General features: G+C 41.5%; 1 long non-coding RNA gene across 1 annotated transcript; it reads left to right on the top strand.

Annotated features, from left to right (window-relative positions):
• Nucleotides 1–436: 436 nt before the first annotated feature.
• Nucleotides 437–4,617, top strand: LOC112558924. The gene is made up of 3 exons (XR_003098250.1): nt 437–496; nt 1,394–1,552; nt 2,454–4,617. It is a non-coding gene; the product is annotated as an uncharacterized LOC112558924 (long non-coding RNA).
• Nucleotides 4,618–7,201: the final 2,584 nt, after the last annotated feature.

Genomic DNA, 7,201 nt, shown 5'->3' with positions numbered 1-7,201 from the left:
CTTTAGGTTACTTTCCTTTCGCAATTGCCTCCCTTTAGAGGCTGAAAAAAATCAACCAATCAGGTATTTTCTCGTGTTAAAACCACACTATACTTTGTTTACTTCGCCGCCATATTGACATTCGTTGCTCGCTACTCGATTTCATGTGGATTTATACAACAGAAAATGAGAAGAAAACATAAGTAATATTTCAATTCTAATGCATATTCTATTAAAAAATGATCTTGTTTGGTACTTTATGTTTGTATATAATATGTACAAAAAAAATTTCTTGCCTGCAGGGAGCATGTCATGGACAAGCATAGAATTGGAACCATCAATGACAGCGGAGAGAGACTGGCAGACTTTTGTGAAGAAAACAACCTACTGATTGGAGGCACACTATTCCAAAACAAAGACATTCACAAGGCAACGTGGACATCACCAGATGGGATCACAAAGAACCAGATAGACCAGACTCCGGCCCGCCTCCTGTCTCTGACCGGCCCGCCCGCTGGTATATATATATATACTATATATACAGTATTGGGTAAAACTGAGTTAACTATATTAGTCCGGCCCTCTAAAAATATTCCAATGTCCTTCGGCCCCTTGGGAAAATTAATTGCCCACCCCTGAGATAGACCATGTCATCATCAACCAAAGATGGAGGAGCTCACTTCAAGATGTCAGAGCCTTAGAGGAGCAGACGTTGCCAGTGACCACACTTTTGTGACAGCCGCAGTTTATCTGAAACTACGTTGATCGCGAGGAAAACAGGCACATCAGCAGAGAGTGGACTCTGGCAAACTGAAAAATCCAGCCACCGAACGGGCCTTTGCTATGGAAGTAAAGAACAGGTTCCAGGCACTAGGAGACCAACAAGAGATGACCTTAGACGACTTCAATCGAGTCTTACAGGAAACAGGAGAGAAAATGCTGGGTTTCCAACGGAAAAAGAAAGAAGAAGAACATGATTCGTTACGAGAGTTAAATTGTAAATACAGTTTCAAAAGGTTTCAGCCTCATAACTTTTATAGTTATTGGAGAATGAAACATTATTGTCAGCTTTTTGTGAAAGAGGTGCCCGCTGTTTTATTTTCCCAATTTGTTTAAGGCAGGGATGCAGTGAGAACATCCAAGTCTCAGGCTAGCAACATCATGTGGTCTGACCCTGGTAATGCAATAACTAAATGTTTGACCAAATATCACAGACTCTTGGCAGAAATAAGGTTCTACGGGGTTTTTTGTGTAGGCATGTAAATGTTGAGCATTTTGTGTATGGTTTAAGCTTAACTAGGTGTTTGCAAGCACAAATAATCAAAGCCATGTATATTTTTTTCTACACCCTTTCTTGCCTATGACGTGGAATATTTTTGACAGATGTGTTTACTGTTTTCTAATGCATTTGCAGATCAAAAGCCTCTCTTGTGTGGGTGCTAACGGATGCAAAGGATTGCCTTAAAAGAATCATGCGGCGAATCTTGACCAACAGGGTTTTATAACTGTTAAGGCCAAAGAGGAAAAAAGTGTGCTTTCAAGGGGCTTTCAAAGGTGCTGACCATGATATGCAGTAAGTGATGATGTATAAATATTAGTATATATTATTAAGTTAGACAGGGCTTCTGCTAAGGCTAAATTCCTTGGGGTCCCAGTGACCCCTTCAGATTTCTTAGAGGTCCCAGGCTAACTCTAAGGGGTCCCTTTACAAAGTGAAAAAAAAAATCAACAAATCAACATACTTTGTTCAACTGCCTTTCAGGCACACAAAGCACTGTAATGTCTAGTCAGAAACGGCGAGATTTCTGTGCCATGAAGTCTGTGCAAGCATCTGTGATGAGCTTATGCTCACTGTACTTGGGGTGCTCAGTTTCTTTTCGTTTCTGAGACGATTTTAACCACGCTGTCACCAACATCTTGGAAACTCTTTTGGTTAATGGAACTCTTCCCGGTAAGGGAAAAAAGCTCAGTGCAAGGGAAGTTACTCTCACCTTGTAGCAGACGACAACAATAGATTGGGCTATGATGTCAGACACTACACTTACCCAATTTTGTATCTGTTCTTCGCCCAAAATTGAAGGGGTCCTCTGAACTTTTAATGTGTACTGTAGGCAATTTCTTGCATAAGCAGAAGCCCTGGTTACAGATATATGATTTATTTTATATACATATTTTGAACCAAAAAGGAGAGGTGCTGATATAAGTGCTTATTTTTGTATAATATAAATTGACACTTTTCATCGCTAGCTCACAGTTCAAAATTTTTTTAAACTCTTGTCAGAATCAATTGTGCTTCCCTCTGTGAAACTTGCTTTAAGACACCCAAAAACAGAAGGACATGGGGGAAGAAGCAGAAACGCCATAGAACTGCAACAAGATGTGGGATGTGAGACTTTTAGTCTGTTTTTAATCTGTAAGCCTATTAACCTTCTTTAATTTACAAATCCCAATTTTCCCATTTTTATTATCTTCAGATGCCGTACAGAAGAACAATGGGTGGATGGAGGCTTCAGATAACATCGAAAAAAGCAGCAGCAGAAAGAGTCAGGGTAGAAAGCAGAGAGAACAAAACTAAATGCTAGCATATTTCAAGATGACAACCATGTTTCTGTGCCCTGTGAATTATCTGGAATTTACTGTACTATTATGGCAGAATTGTGTAGCTACGTTTCCTGGTTGGAATTTGGCGTGCTGAACAGCTGTATATGTTTTATTTATTTCTGGAAAATCATCTTGGATTATCCAGCTTTTTGCTGCACTATATCAACCTCTGTATACCAAACTGTGTGCCAATTCCCCCTCCCTCCCGCCACCCCCGCAACCAGTTCATCTATTTTCTGATGGAAAAAAGAGACTTACAAGAAACTGAAATTAAAAACTGTGACATCGTTATTATCCTCATCTTCAATTAAGGGCAGACACCTGAGGTAAAAAAAATTTTTATGTTTTATGGGATAGCGCAGATTTTTGTAGTCACCTTAATTAAAAAAACATTTGGTCTACCCATCTGTACTACACTAGTTGCCCCTCCGAATTCGCAAAAAACGCATTCTTCTTTGAAAAGGTCTTTAGATACTTATCTCTTTCTTGAACCAGAGCCTTGATCTTCTACTATTGTGCATACCTCTATTCCTCTCTCTCTTTTGAGTGAGAGAGAGAGAGACATGAACTGACTTTTGTATTATACCAAAGAATGGCTTTTAGATCTTGCAATTATTATTACTTAGATTTCTAGAAAACTTGGAACATTAACGATGTATGTTATCAGCACATTAAAGAGACTTTAAGTTATCTAAATATGCCAGAAAGGCATCAAAATTAACTCTGATTATTTATTACTAGAATAGTAATACATGTACCTCAGACAACAGAGAAGACCAAAGATTCATAAATAATACCTCTTTCTGACCGTACATGAGAAAAACTAACGCATTGATGACTATCACTTAGGTCCTTACATATGCATGAAAGGTCTTATGAGGTCCTTACCTGGCACCATCCCTGATCCCTGGGAACCCTGGAAAAACTTCCGAAGAGCGTTCCTACGTGTAGCCTATGACCCTGTCAAGTTTGACGTGAATTCTGATTGGGTAGATGCAAAGAATGTTTATGCATGCATCCATATAAGGACATTTCCGATCCTTTGTCTTGTCTAGAAAAGAGCTCAAATCATAGCGTGAGAACATTCTATTGGCCTTGACCTAGCCTTTGGCTGAAAGGTGATTTAAAGTTCTATCCGACAATAAGCAATGTGACCCATTTTCTCAAATGGTGGAGTGTGTCCCAATGTCCCAAACAGTCTTTATTCTCACTAATTTTGCTGAATCTCCTCTGTGAGGATTATCCTCTCTTATGATTGGTCAAGCATACTTCAGACTTACTTCCTACCATTCTGCTACCTAGCTACATCCAATCACTATGTAGCTAACACATGACGGACAGGTTGTCACTTTGACTTACTACTGCCCACACTGTACCCCTTTTTCTCCCCCTTTCACATGAGAAATGCGGTCTGCAATTGCTGTGACATCGCATCTGGTTTCCTATTCACTACCTGTGTCCAGCGGGAGGCAAATCAACGGTTCAGGCTAAACTATACAAATTAAATTAAGCTGATACAAAAAAATCAAGATATTGTACATACAGTTTCAACTGGTATGAATAATTAATGCTATAATATTTTACAGAATTTAAGGACACACCTTTTCACCTAATTCATAAACTCAACAAGAGTAGAAGTAGATCTCTAATAATGTCCTCTGGAAGCTTTGCTGTAAGGCTCGCCATTAACGAGAAAAATCCTGTTTCCCCATTTTCTTTCATTCAGCCTCCTCCCTCTCCTTGGTGGGGCAGAATCACTCCCCCCTTGCTTTGCCTCCCTTCATAATCATAACAGTTTATCTTATAGATATGCAAGCAAAAGATATATATATATTATATGGTCAAGTTGTAAAAAGGGACAAATAGGTGTCCCTTGGATAGTTGGGTCTCGAGGAGTGGAAGTGCAGAATCACTTCCCCCTGGCTGTGGCTCCCTTCGTTTTTCTGCAAATAATAAAATTGTGGCACAATTCATGTACTTCCACCTCTTGGGTGCGGAATCACTCCCCCCCCCCCCCCTGGAATTGGCTCTTCTGGGTTTTGCTGCAAGTAATTAAAAAAAGACTTAATGTTTCTAGGCGTGAACTATTTACAAAGTCTACCACAGTTCTGTGGCAGTAGTTATATATAAATTAATGTAGGTCTTGTAAAATTTCTTGAGGCAGCACATATGGCAGGCTTCCCATAAGTAAGAAAAACTTTTCATTGCTCATTAATTTCATTTGCTCCCTCCTCCTGTTGAACGGTGAATTACTCTCCTCTGAGGCTGGCCATCATTAAAAAAAAAAAGCCTCGTTTTGTGATCTCTTCATTTGCAACCTCCTCCTCTTCATTGAAGAATCACTCCATCCTGGGCAGTTGCTGATTGGGATTCGGGAGGGTCAGTTGCAGATGGGGCTTGTTATCGATTGTTGTAATCTATCACAAGTTGATAGCAATAATTATGAACCAACACCCTCACGTCTCTCAATATCTCTTCTGGGAGAGAGTTTGTGAGGCTGGCCATCATTGCAAAGAACGCTTCGTTGCGAGATCTTTTCGTTCGCAGCCTCCCATATTTTGAAGTTTGCGAAATCCAAATACTTTTAATTCCTATGCAGTGGAAGGAGGGGTGGGTGGAGTGAATTCTCCTGGGCTCCGGTGCATAGGCGGTCTTAACTTTTCGTCTTAAGATGCCTTGCTTAACTCGCTTTTCGTCTTGGCTAAGTTCGCGGTCTCAATCCTGTTGCATGAGCGAGCTCAGCCCCTTGCTTAGCTGAGAAACGGGTCAGGTCAGCGCGGCGGTCGAGGTCAGCGATATAAATAAATTCGTCCGGGGAGTGGCCGAGGCTTCCCTTGCCAACCGTATATTCCACCAATGAAAACTGCGCTACAGCGATGGTGCCGAGCTGCGAAATTCGTCTGCACACCATTACTGAAACGAAGGAGAGATGTGCGACAGCGAACTATTAGTCTTAATCGAGGAGGATACCAGGGAGAAGAAGAGGCTTTACCAGAAAAAGAAAAAGATGAAATAAGAAAGAAATGAGCGAATTTAAGATCTTCCATAATTTCCTTTCGCAGTCGTCAAAAACATCCACCAACGGACAGGGGGTCCACCAGAAACACCCGTGATGAATGGAGAAAGTGATAAATATTTTGGTAGATGATTTCAGAGTACTGATGGAAGGCACAAACATCGAAGGTTAGTAATTTTGTTTACCTGTGTAGACTTTTTTTTTTTTTACGTCTGTGTCATCCGCAGAAAAAGATCTAGATACCGAGAGAATGCAAATGCAAAGCCTATAGTCAGCACACAACAGCCAGTTTGAAAATAAGTATTTCCATCCGAAATACATTTATTTAAAATAACTAAATACATTTCTGATTTAGTTTTAGTTACAGGTGGTGAATCAGTTACTCTGGTTCCTCCAGAAGTCTTTCATGATAGGGAGAGTAATAAAATAATAATATTGACATATATATTAGGAGGTGCAATATAGAACACTCCAGTTCAATCTTCTAATTCAACAATGGAAATGCTTTTGTTAGAAGTATATCAGTTCAGTTATGCCCTTCGCCCCTCCTGGTGCATAGGCCATCGACGACCGCCCTCCAACGCCTCCTGTCCTGGGCTACCGTCACCAGCTGACCCATCCAAATCCGGTGAGCTTGGTGTCGCGGCGAGGTCCCGTCTCCAGGTGTTTCTCGCCTTCCTCGCTTTCTCTTTCCCTGGGGGTTCCATGTCAGCGACTGTCTTTGACGTTGGATGTTGGTTTCCTTAGGGTGTCCTAGCCAACCCCATCTTCTCCGCAGGATTTCCTCCTCTATAGGCTGTTGTTCGTTCTCTGCCACAGGTCGTGTTGCTTATCTCTCTGGCCAGTGAATTCTGAGATTCTTCGCAGGCACTGGTTCACAAACGTTTGGATTTTCTCGTTGTGCCCTTGGTCGTCCTCCACGTTTCTGCTCCGTATAGTAGACTGACTGACGTTGGAGTTGAAGAGATGGATCTTTGTCGTGTAGCCTATGCTCTCGGAGCTCCAGACCCTTCCAAGCTTTATGAAAGCGCCTCTTGCCTTGTTAATTCTTGTCTTTACATCCGCGTCTGTCCCTCCCTGTTTGTCCACCACACTCCCGAGGTAGGTAAAGGTGTCGACTTCTCTAGAAGTATATGCAGATTTATTATTTTCATGCATAACAAACAACAATGAATTGAACATTTCGGATGATGATGTTTTCAAATGGGAAATTTTAACAATGTACTTTATATCACATAGATATTCCTGATGGTATCTTGTCAATGGTATACACAGGGCAACTCAGTAAACAACACGATCAAGTGCCACTGTTACTACGAAAGCCGCCGTCCGGTCATATGTAAGCAGGGTGTCGCGGCTAAGCAAGGAGTTAAGCCAGGGGGGGACCAGTCTTAAATTTTAAGACGAAGACCGCTTGCTTAGCGAGTTGAGATCGCCCATGCACCGCGCTTAGCAGGCGTCTTAGGCTAAGACAGCGTGCTTGGCTTAACTGCGGTCTTAACTCGAGTTAAGACCGCCTATGCACCGGAGCCCTGCTCTGGTGACTGCTGTTGGTAATTGTCTTTCTGTTGTGAACGGAAGTGTTTCTCAACAGTATTTACTCAC

This window comes from Pomacea canaliculata, linkage group LG3, assembly GCF_003073045.1.
Source record: "Pomacea canaliculata isolate SZHN2017 linkage group LG3, ASM307304v1, whole genome shotgun sequence".
In the NCBI taxonomy this organism is placed as follows: Eukaryota; Metazoa; Mollusca; class Gastropoda; order Architaenioglossa; family Ampullariidae; genus Pomacea; species Pomacea canaliculata.
This window is presented reverse-complemented; position numbering and strand designations above follow the sequence as displayed.